This window comes from Notolepis coatsorum (genome assembly GCF_963971535.1).
Source record: "Notolepis coatsorum genome assembly, contig: SCAFFOLD_177, whole genome shotgun sequence".
Lineage (NCBI taxonomy): Eukaryota > Metazoa > Chordata > Actinopteri > Aulopiformes > Paralepididae > Notolepis > Notolepis coatsorum.
Genome location: NW_028171157.1, coordinates 383,171 through 396,250, shown reverse-complemented (window position 1 = coordinate 396,250; position 13,080 = coordinate 383,171).

The window sequence follows — 13,080 nt, the reverse complement described above, 5'->3', positions numbered from 1 at the left end:
AAATTGTGCGTCTCTCCTTTCCGACGATTTCTACAGTGGTGACCCTGTTATACGTTTTGAAGACGCTTCCGCGGCAACATGTCTACGAACGCAGTTTCACTGAAATTACCTGAGTTCTGGGAGTCGTCAGCCTCGGCATGGACTGTTAGTGGATGTTAAAAATTGCCGCTTAATTGATGCCATTACATTCTGCTCTTATGCTGGTGCGCTTGGGGGTGCAGACTCCATCAGACTCTCTAGCATGCTCTCCGCCGCAGATGAGTTTCAACACCTTCTCGCCGAGTTCCCGGGCCTCACGCGGCCCACGTTCTCATCATCTACAGCCAAGCATGGAGTGGAACATCATATCGCCACGACCGGCCCTCCAGTCTATGCCCGGGCTCGGCGCCTCGACCCGGTCAAGCTCAGCATTGCGAAGGCAGAGTTCGAGAACATGGAACGCCTCGGCATTGTCCGTCGCTCCGACAGCCCATGGGCCTCCCCCCTCCACATTGTCCCCAAGCCGGGAGGCGGGTGGCGCCCGTGTGGGGATTACCGCCGGCTCAACGATGCTACGACGCCGGACCGGTACCCAGTCCCGCACATTCAGGACTTTTCTGCCCGCCTTTCAGGGAAATTAATGTTTTCCAAGGTGGACCTTGTGCGTGGGTATCATCAGGTGCCCGTCCAACCGCTGGATGTCCCCAAAACAGCAGTCATAACTCCATTTGGACTATTTGAGTTTCTGCGCATGCCATTCGGCCTCAAAAACGCTGCACAGACGTTCCAGCGCCTTATGGACTCTGTGCTACGAGACTTGGATTTTATTTTTGTATACTTGGACGATATCCTCATAGCCAGCGCCTCTAAGGCTGAGCACATGTCCCACCTCAGGATGCTTTTTGAGCGGCTAAATGAGCATGGACTGATAATCAACCCGGCCAAATGCCAGTTTGGGCGGTCGACCATTGACTTCCTGGGGCACAGAGTCACTAAAGAGGGAGCGGTCCCTCTTCCCATGAAGGTGGAAGCGGTGATGAATTTTCCCCGGCCGCCCACGGTTAGGTCACTGCAGGAGTTTCTCGGAATGATCAACTTTTATCACCGCTTTATTCCCCAGGCGGCTCGGATTATGCGGCCGTTGTATGAGGCCCTTAGGGGTAAAGCGCCAAAACATGCGGTCGACTGGTCTGCTGAGAGAGACAAAGCTTTTCTGGATGCCAAGGCTGCCCTAGCCAACGCCACCATGCTGGCACATCCTTCCTTTAAGGCCCCAATCTCCATCACCACCGACGCCTCAGATTTTGCCGTGGGCGCAGTGTTTGAACAGTGGGTAGGCGGGGCTTGCCAGACGCTCGCTTTTTTCAGCCGCCAGTTAAGCCCCAGTGAGCGGAGGTATAGCACCTTCGATCGGGAGCTCCTCGGCCTCTACCTTGCCATCCGCCATTTTCGTTTCCTGCTGGAGGCCCGCCAGTTCACGGCCTTCGTGGATCACAAGCCGCTGACGTTCGCCATGGCCAAGGTGTCTGAGCCATGGTCCGCCCGTCAACAGCGACAGCTCTCATATGTCTCAGAGTTCACTACTGACATTCAACATGTGGCAGGTAAAGCAGACCTTGTCGCAGACTGCCTCTCCCGGGCTGTAGTGGGCGCCATCCACTTGGGGCTGGATTACACCGGTATGGCGGCGGACCAGGCTACCGACCCTGAAGTGCAGGATTTCAGGTCAGCCACCTCAAGCCTGCGGTTAGAGGATGTGGTTTTTGACAGTGCTGGCACCACACTCCTGTGTGATGTCTCTATGGGACAGGCCCGCCCCATCGTTCCCACAGGATGGAGGCGGCGTGTTTATGACGCTGTTCACGGCCTCTCCCACCCGGGAAAGAAACCTACGCAGAGGCTAGTGTCCGCCAAGTTTGTCTGGCCTGGGCTTAGAAAAGATGTAAGAGACTGGGCTGACTCCTGTTTGGAGTGCCAGCGCGCTAAAGTGTACCGTCACACCAAGGCCCCCCTGCAGCACTTCCCTGTACCTGAAAGGAGGTTCGACCACGTGAACGTTGACCTAGTGGGCCCCCTGCCCCCCTCACACGGCTTCAGTTACCTCTTTACTATGGTGGACAGGACTACCCGTTGGCCAGAGGCAGTTCCACTGTCAGGCACGACGTCCGCCGAGGTGGCCAGAGCCTTTATTGGAACCTGGGTCGCCCGGTTTGGCACTCCAGCCGACCTCTCTTCAGACCGGGGCCCACAGTTCACGTCCGAGCTCTGGAACACGGTCGCCAAGAGCCTGGGCGTGAAGCTACACCGGACTACGTCATACCACCCGCAGGCCAATGGGTTATGCGAGCGCTTTCACCGCTCAATGAAAGCAGCACTTCGGGCCAGCCTTACTGACAGCGGCTGGGTCGACCGGCTCCCGTGGGTCATGCTTGGTCTCAGGACGGCCCCCAAGGAAGACCTTCAGACCTCCTCGGCTGAGCTGGTTTACGGTCAGCCTCTGCGGGTGCCAGGGGATTTCATCCCTAACATTACTGCCCCCTGGTGTGCAGCCCAGCAGCGGACAGCACTTCTGGAGAAGGCTAAGGTATTCACGCCGGTCCCCACCTCACAGCACGGCCTTCCCCGGTCGCACGTCCCTACAAGTCTGCAGTCAGCGGAATATGTTTTCATCCGTCACGATGCCCACCGGGACCCCTTGAAACCTCCATACGACGGTCCGTTCCGTGTCCAGGAGGCTGGAGACAAGTACTTTGTGGTGGACATGGGCGGGAAGCTGGAACACATTTCCATAGACCGCCTTAAACCGGCTCATGTGGACTTGGGCAAACCTGTTGGACTGGCCCAGCCCCCACGGCGGGGACGACCCCCTACCTTGCCCAGTCTTCCGAGTAAGGCCCACGAGACCCCCTCGCCACCTATCCTGTGCCCGAGTGGCCGTAGGGCCCTTAAGGTTTTCCCTACAGCGGTGCCGGCCGCTACAGGGGTCAGGCGGAGCCGTTATGGCAGGGTTCTCCGCCCTCCTGTTCATTGACTTCTTTTGTTATGATGAATTCTGGGGGGACGTATGTAGTGGGTGCTATGGACATAATTCACCATTAGATTGTTTTGATGTATTGATGGGGCACTGTCACTTTAATGAGGTTGGTTGGGGGTTGGGCTTAGAGAGGACGCGCTGGTGGAATGTCATTCATAAAATGTTTTTGGTGACGCGGAGCTGTCAGAGTTTAGCACGGCATAGATCTGACAGCTGTCACTTGTGCTAAGAAGATAATAAATGACACACTACTTACTTGGTGTGGTTGCAAGATAGAAATTGTGCGTCTCTCCTTTCCGACGATTTCTACACTATACTGTACTTCTACTGTAAACAGATACTATACTGTACTTCTACTGTAAACAGATACTATACTGTAAAAAGATACTATACTGTACTTCTACTGTAAACAGATACCATACTGTACTTCTACTGTAAAAAGATACTATACTGTACTTCTACTGTAAAAAGATACTATACTGTACTTCTACTGTAAACAGATACTATACTGTACTTCTACTGTAAACAGATACTATACTGTACTTCTACTGTAAACATATACTATACTTCTACTGTGCTAAGACCCTATACTTCTACAGTGAAAATATGACTACACAGGACAGAATGTTGCTTACTGTTTACTCATCAGATATCTCTATACTCTGCGTCCCACAGAGCCCTCTTCACTCGCTGGAGCGACTCAGAGAAAGCAGTCTACACTATCCCTGGGGTGTCCCCGGGTATGATGCAGCTCATCATAGAGTACTCCTACACACGCTTTGTGCTGGTGACAGCAGAGAACGTGGAAGAGCTTCTGGTGGCTGCAGACCAGCTTCGCGTCACTGGCATAGTAGGAGCGTGCTCTGACTTCCTAGAGGGCCAGCTGTCTCTGGAAAACTGTGTCGGCATCTGGAGGTTGGTGGACATCTACTGCTGCCCTGACCTGAGGCGCAAGGCCCATCTCTTCATCGTGTGCCACTTTGAGGAGATGTTGCACGTTTCACAGGAGTTTGTGGAGCTGTCCCTGCAGCAACTGGTGGACATCATCGAGAGGGATGATCTAAACGTGAAGAGCGAGGAGACGGTGTTCGAGGCCGTCCTCCGTTGGATCGACCACTCCCGTGAGGAGCGTAAAACACACATCCCTTTGCTGCTGCCCAAGGTAACTAATTGTATTACGGATACACAAACATGGTTGCTAGTGCCTGAGCCACATTTATTTTTAATTTTATTTGTATTATTTTACTTTTTCTTGTTTGTCTGTCTCTTGTCAAGGTCATTATGATTCATGTTACTGTTATTATTGTTGTCGTCGCTGTTGCCATTGTTATTATTATTATTATTATTATTATTATTATTATTATTATTATTATTATTATTATTATTATTATTATTATTATTATTATTATTATTATTATTATTATTATTGTACTGTTATGTTCTGTTTTATGTATGAAAAAAAAAAAAAACGAATTGTATTACTGTGCATTACATTGAAACAACACTAGGTTCCCTAGTAGGTGGTTCTCAAACATTTGGGTCCAAACTGTTCCCTAGCAACAGAAACCGTCTACAACCGATGTCTAAGTTGTACCCGCTGTCTGCTTGTCTCTTCCCAGGTTCGCATGGGCTTGATGAGGCCTGACTACTTCAGGAGAAACGTCCAGAACAACCCTGTGGTGAGGGACAGCCACGACTGCAGGCCCCTCATCCTCAGCGTCCTGAACCCCCCTGGCTCCGACAGGCTCCCAAACCCCCTGATGCGCCCACGCCGGCCCCAGGAGGTCCTATTGGCCATCGGAGGCTGGGGTCACCGCATCCTGACCATGGAGGCTTACAATATCCGAGCCGGTGGATGGATGGACGTGAGCGTTGAGAGGGAGAGTCCCCGGGCCTACCACGGCACCGCTTATCTCCACGGTCTGGTCTACTGTGTCGGTAGCTGGGACGGCGTACAGGCTCTCAACAGTGTGCGCAGGTTCAACCCCGTCACTCGCAGCTGGCTGCAGGCGACTCCCATGCACTCACGCCGCAGTTGGCTCAGCGTGGTCGTTTTGGACGGCTGTATCTACGCCATGGGAGGGGACGACGGACGTGTGGACCTGAACACCGCCGAGCGCTACGAGCCTGAAACCGACCAGTGGACAGTGATCTCACCCATGCTGGAGCACAGGGGGGGCGCCGGGGCAGCAGCCCTCCAGGGCAAGGTGGGTGGAACTGAGGGACACAGGGTGCTAGATGAACACAAGGAACGTTAGATCAGAAATCATAAATGTCTTTATTGCCAAGTAAGCTTGCACATACAAAAGATGTGTCTGGGTCCTTTGGTGCATCAACATTAACAGACAATTAAAGTAGAATGAAATCAAATGGAATATATAAACTAAATTAGAATATTCTTTCTTATTACAGGTTTACATCTGTGGTGGCTGGAACAAGAGGGCGGGGTATCTGCTCACAGCTGAGTGCTACAGCCCAGACACTAACCAGTGGACTCTGATCGCCCCCATGAGCAGCAGGCGTTTGGGACTGGGAGTCGCTGCATACGGAGGAAGAGTCTATGCGGTAGGTGCACACGGAGACAAATGCTTTATACTAGATATTTGTAGATATGTATCATTTGACTTTTAATGCCTCTGTGATGCCCTAATTTCCCTAAATGGATTAATACAGTGTCTGCCTGCCTGAGCCACACACTAAAACATTCCTCTCATGTGTCCTGTCCTCAGGTGGGAGGGTCGGACGGTAGAAACGACCTGCGTAGCGCGGAGGCCTACAGCCCCTTGACTGACTCCTGGAGCGCCCTGCCCAACATGCTCACCCCCCGCAGCCACTTTGGCATCGCGGTGCTGGACGACCTGCTCTTCGTGGTCGGAGGCTACAATGGCTCCAGAACCATCTCCAAGGTGGAGCGCTACGACCAGAGCAGCGACAAGTGGACTGTAGCCGAGGACATGAAGATCCCGCGCTGGCGCCTAAGCTGCTGCATAATGCATGGCCTGCCGTTTAATATGAGCCAGTACGCTGCTCCCCATGGAGGAGGAGGAGGAGGAGGAGGAGGAGGAGGAGGAGGAGGAGGAGGAGGAGAGGAGGAAGAGGAGGAAGATGAGGAAGAGTATGAGGAGGAGGAGGATTAGGAGGAGGAGGAGGAGGAGGAGGAGGAGGAGGAGGAGAGGAGGAAGAGGAGGAAGATGAGGAAGAGTATGAGGAGGAGGAGGATTAGGAGGAGGAGGAGGAGGAGGAGGAGGAGGAGGAGGAGCAAGAGGAAGAGGAGCAAGAGGAAGAGGAGGAGGAGGAGGAGGATTAGGAGGAGGAGGAAGAGGAGGAGGAGGAGGAAGAGGAGGAGGAAGAGGAAGAGGAGGCAGCAGGGGGTCCATCTAAGAACCTTAAACATTTATTAGACCAAAAGAAATCCTAGGAAATTAATAAATTACTATCAGCCAAAGGTGGTGCATTTCTTTCTTCTAGTAATTCAGACAATATCGGTTTTTAGTTTGTGTAATGTAATGTAATATCTGTTTTTAGTTTGTGTAATGTAATGTAATATCTGTTTTTAGTTTGTGTAATGTAATGTAATATCTGTTTTTAGTTTGTGTAATGTAATGTAATATCTGTTTTTAGTTTGTGTAATGTTATGTAATATCTGTTTTTAGTTTGTGTAATGCACATAATATGGGAACTTTTATCCATATGCTAGCCCGGCATAGTTCTGACAGCTGTCAGTTTATATATAAATAACTGTCTTTTACTAGTACCTTACTACTATGTACTATGTTACTATCCGTATACTACTACCTACCATGCTAATATGTCTATTATACTATGCACTCAGGGTGTAACACTCAAGTTCAACACTATTTGACGAACAATGCCACTGACCATAAGCTGCCAGAGATGCACATCTCCTGCTGACCAGAAAACCACACACTATGACCTGTGCCAGTGGGTCTTGGACTTCCTGACGGGCAGACCCCAGGTGGTAAGAGCCGGCAACTGCACCTCCTCATCCATCACGCTCAACATAGGGGCCCCCCAGGGCTGTGTTCTGAGCCCCCTCCTCTACTCCCTGTACACACATGACTGCGTAGCACAGCGGAACAACAACACCATCATCAAATTTGCTGATGACACAGTAGTGGTGGGCCTGATCTCTGCCAACGACGAAAGGGCCTACCTGGAAGAGGTAGAGAACCTGTCACAGTGGTGTCAGGAGAACTGCCTCTCCCTGAACGTCAGCAAAACAAAAGAGATGATTGTGGACTTCAGGAGGTCGGGGGTCAAGGACTACAGCCCCCTCAGCATCGACGGGGCACCGGTTGAGAGAGTGAACAGTTTTTAAGTACCTCGGAGCCCACATATCCGAGGACTTGACATGGACCACACACATTGACAGTGTTGTGAAGAAGGCACGACAACGCCTCTACTTCCTCAGGCGCCTAAGGAAGTTCCAAGTCAGTCAGAAGATCCTTAGGAACTTCTACTCATGTACAATAGAGAGCATCCTGACCGGCAACATCACCTCCTGGTTTGGGAATAGCACTGCACAAGACCGTAGCAGACTACAAAGAGTGACACGTTCAGCCGAACGCACAATTGGAGGGGGGCTTCCCACCCTCCAGAACATTTACATCAAGCGGTGCAAGGGGAAGGCTAAGAGAATTATTAAGGACTCGAGCCACCCGAACAACTGCCTCTTTGAACTGCTGCGGTCAGGCAAGCGATACCGGAGTCTTAAGGCGAGCACAGAAAGACTCAGAAGAAGCTTCTATCCCCAGGCCATCAGGCTGCTAAACGAACAATAATCGCTAAACGAACAATAATCACTATGCAACAACCATCAAATGCACACAGCACACACACCCACACGCACACACTCACTCAAACAAACAACACACTGCAGCACCCACTCTCCACACTTTAGATCACACAAACACACTTACACTTTATATTTATTGATAAAGGATTTGCACTACAACTCGTACACCTACCTCGTCCCATTTCTCCATTTCTGCCTTGCACTATATAGTATTGTATATTAGTACACTGCACAGTATTGTATATTGTATGGTAACTACGTCTATTCTGCATCGAACATTGTACATATGTCTAAACTGAACACTGTGACCTCTTTTTTTACTTCTAATTTTACTATGTTTTTATTTCATACTTATCTTGTCTTGCACAGTCTCTGGAGCGCAACAGTAAGAAGCATTTTGTACAAAAGTATTCTGTACTTCTGTATGACAACTATTAAAGAAACTTGAAACTTGAAACTTGAACTTTTCTGATAGTGGGGTGCCTGGACAATCAGTCATTTCAAATGTATATGCGAAAGTTTCGTTTTCACTTCTAATTTGAAGATAAGGATCTATAGAACAATTTTGGCTTGAGTGTCAAGGAACCAGTTGAATTTAATAAAAATGTATCCAAAATGGCCACAATCGAAATCATGAATTCTTTAAAAACGTCTTAATGTTCACACAATTGCTGTGTAATATAATCTTGTATTGCTATTTTAAGTTAATACTGTGTGAGGAATCAACTGGAGTTCAAATATTGATGTTTTGAATATTCTGGTATGGCAAAAATCAAAGATGGCTGCAATTTCTGTATTTATTTCGATTTACGCTTCATACCTTTTATTCTATTGAACCTAGAATGGTGATGTTGGTGCCTATACCTATGTTTTCATGAATGAGTAATTGAATAAAAATTAAATAAACATGATTGGAGCATATCTTATATGATATTTCACACAATGAGACAATAAATATGTGGAGAACTAGAGTTAGATATGAGAACTGTAAACAACAGTTGATTGTGAAGAACAAACGATGATTGTGAAGAACGTCCTCATCACAAGAAAGGATCTGCATCTCGGCACCAATGTCAACGCCATGCCAAAGACCTGATGGAGGTGTTGCTGAGCAATGGGAATCCCTTTGAGGAGGGCAGTAAAGACGGTTACATTAGACAATAAGGTGTGTGAGTCTGCGGCTGCTGCCGTATCTGTCCATCAACTCGAATCTACGGGACAAGAGCAGTACAACAATTTCAGGAAGAGTGCTTGAATCAAATGACAGACTTCTGACAGCACCGATCAAGCGAAATGCAGAGCTCTATGCAGAGCTCTATGGGAAAGCTTTTATTGTGCTAGACACAATACACGTCAAGTAGAGATATTTCTGTTGACGTGCAGTTAGTTGCGCCAGGTGTAACAAGACATTTTCTCATTCCTGTCAAATAAGTTGTTAACAGATGGACAGTTCCCAGATGACAATGATGTCTACATCACTGCAGGTGATCAAGTCCACCATGTTGGAAACAGTCCACCAATGGATCAATGCAACCATGAGGAAGCTGACACTCATGTCCTATAATACATCTCCTCCACGCCCTCCAAACATCATCACTTGGGAGGGTGCATACTGGAGATACAGATGTTTGTCGTAATCCTTCTGACTAATTTCCATCACATCAAGCCACTAACAGATACACACCCACTCAGGGACGTGCACAGGACTTTAGAGGGGCAGGTGCTCAAAGGCTGAAAAGGGCACTATACCTGTGTGTGTTTTAACCGAGCGCGCGTTAAAACAAGCCTGTTTTTTAAGGGCCCTTTTCAGGCGGGGGGCCCCCTTTTTATGCTTTTTGGGGGTTTTTGGTGATCAAATATTGAATATTGAACTATAATAATCAGTGCAGGGGCTCACTTATCCTTGAAAGACACTTTTATCACTGACTTAAAAGGCCCATACATCTCCATAAATGTTCAGGGCGGAGGGAATAAGTGCTTACCCTACAGACAAGAAGTGCTGTATATTCTGTATTGTTTAATATAAATGCATTTTTTATTCCAATCCCAATTTGTATTTGAGATTCCCGAATCCCATCGGACTTGACTTCTTCGTGTCCCTCAGTGAGTGTAATACCAGCATTCAACTGTATGCGCCACAGCGGTTTCTATCATCATCATCATCACCACCCACGCTATGCATAAAATATATAGGTCTGCGGAGAGGCACGCTGAGGAGACCGTGCAAACTCTTTACCTAATATTTTGATTCCATCCTGACATTTTTCAGTAGGAAGGGCAGTCTATATGCATAACGAAATTTTTTATTTTTTATTTTTCAGAAAGGGCACTTTTTTTATGAGGCTCAAAAAGGCAGGTGCTCAAGCACCCCTTGGGCTCCTCTATGTGTGCACGTGCCTGCACTAAACACTATCAGGGCTAGTTATGAAGCGGTGATGATAATCACTAAACACTACCAGGGCTAGTTATGAAGTGGTGATGCTAATCACTAAACACTACCAGGGCTAGTTATGAAGTGGTGATGCTAATCACTAAACACTACCAGGGCTAGTTATGAAGTGGTGATGCTAATCACTAAACACTACCAGGGCTAGTTATGAAGTGGTGATGCTAATCACTAAACACTACCAGGGCTAGTTATGAAGTGGTGATGCTAATCACTAAACACTACCAGGGCTAGTTATGAAGTGGTGATGCTAATCACTAAACACTACCAGGGCTAGTTATGAAGTGGTGATGCTAATCACTAAACACTACCAGGGCTAGTTATGAAGTGGTGATGCTAATCGTGAAACACAGAAAGCCTTTTGCTGAGGGTGAATTAGTTAAAGACTGTGTACTGATGAAGATGGTGGATGTCTGGACAGAAAAGAAGCAGGGGTTTATAAGTGTTACCCTTGCTCACAACACTATGCCACAGAGGAATGTCCTTAGACATCAAGAGACAAGTGAGTATAGCAGGGAGTCAGATTTAGATGTTCTCCCCCTAGCCTGCATTGAAAGCACCGATGTATCCGACTGGTGCTTATTTCTTTGGGAGGAACAGAGGTATTGCACTGAATGTTTACGTGGTTATCTTTCCTCCGGTGTGGCCGTAACCATTGGTAACCACTTTCAAAAGAAAAATGTCCTCATTGCTGTGCAGCGGCAGAGTAGGTAAAACACTATAATGCTCTTCTCTACTGTGAATTACTACCGTGAAGATCCAATAAGAAGACATCAAATTATAATGTTTTTGTTGATATATTTCTCGTAAATCGACAACATAGCAACCGTCGTTTTGCACATAGCAACGGCCGTCTCTCGCACAAAATAATGGTTTCTATGTGACAGGCAGCCGTCCTGGAGGAAGAGAGATAATAACCACATAGACATTCTGTGCAAGGCCTCTAGAGATCGGTGATGATGTGAAAATTACAAAGGAACTGCTTGACCCCCAGAGTCTTAAGGACCAGACGAAAGGGCTGGCTGTGTTCCAGACGAGCGCTCTACCTCCTGAGCCACTGTCCCCCCCCCCAGTGGCTTAGCGCCGCAGATGGCTTTATGCAAGCTGCGAAAAGCTATTTTGTTTTCACTTATTCGTTCATATAAATCAAAGGAGCCTGTGATATTGTGAAATAAGTATGTGAGGCCAGAGGATGAGGATGGGATGGTTTTTAGATGAATAAGGATACCGGAAAGAATAATAACGAGAAGAGCACTTGGAACAATATTGCCCCTAAAAATAAATGTTCTCGTGATTTTCTTATATTTGTAGATGTAAGGTGTTTCTTTTGGTATTCTCAACCTTTGAGATCAACTGAACCTTTTTTTGGGGTTTACCCAGAACAGGAATATTACTTTTTATTACTATTATTATTATTATTATTATTATTATTATTATTATTATTATTATTATTATTATTATTATTATTATTATTATTATTATTATTATTATTATTATTATTATTATTATTATTATTATTATTATTATTATTATTATTATTATTATTATTATTATTATTATTATTATTATTATTATTATTATTATTATTATTATTATTATTATTATTATTATTATATATACACTATTGTTACAAAGGGTCAGATTAAACCGAATATATGTATTTATTGATTGATATATATTGCATAATATTTGTATATCGTTTGATATCCCTTGTGTATTCTTTGTACATATACACGGAATATCCCTTTAACCTAGTAGCCTACAGACCATAATATTTCGTTCTCTTATTGGATAGCGTTCCACCAGCGCCAGTGTCTTACCCCCAGAGTCGAGTTCAAAGCTACCGTCAGGACATGTCTGTACCTGCCCGGTTCTGCCCAGGACTACGAGACAGAGGTGGGGCTGGTACTAGTTTGTTCGCCCAACATATAAATATGGCGCAGGTGAATACAGAAGTAGTTCAGTCCGCAGTCCGTTCAGTTCGAGTTCGAGTTACCCAAGTGAAGCCTCACCCACTATGCAACGTGCAGTGAAGTGGGCCCGTATTGCCCCAAAATAGAGTCTTGTTTTTATCCTAATACGTTTGTTCAACGTATCGTTCGCTCCTTACTAGTAAGCCTTCATCACGAGTCAAAGACCAAGTGAAGTGAGCAATTGTGTGTCTAAATAGAGCACTTATAGCCGCGTGCGAATAGGATAGTAAAGTATCAGCGCTTGGTTGAATAACGTCCAGTTCAACTTAGTTAATGTGAACCACCGCGCACCGGAGGATCTACACCGGGGAATGCAGACCCCCTCTCCGGCTGGATTATTATTCTTATTGCTTTTAACCATGCTGTTGGAGCGGAGAAGAATCGTCTACACCCACTGCTGTGGGACCTGCCCGTGAGGAGCGTCATTCGAGCCCGTCTCTATTGGAGAGGCTGACCGGCTTCCACCTGTGCTGCACGCATACTGGGATTACAGTCGCTGCCTTTCGTCTGCTGAGCAGGGAGTAATATACCGCCTCCGGGAGCCTATTGAGTCCCCGCTGACCCAGACTTTGCATTAGAGCATTGCCTCCCCCTGCTGGCTTACAACCGGTGGAACCCCCTACCAGTATCCCCTAGATATAATTCCTAATATTCAAGTTGTATTATTATCTCATGCGTAATATGAGAATGGACATTCATTATTGATTTGCCTACGCACATTCCTTTGCCTTACAAGTGCATTCAATTAAAGTATATTATGTATTCTTGCTGCTAATAAATACTTAAAGACAACTTTGTGTAGAACCGATTCATTGTGGGGAAGTGTTCTCAT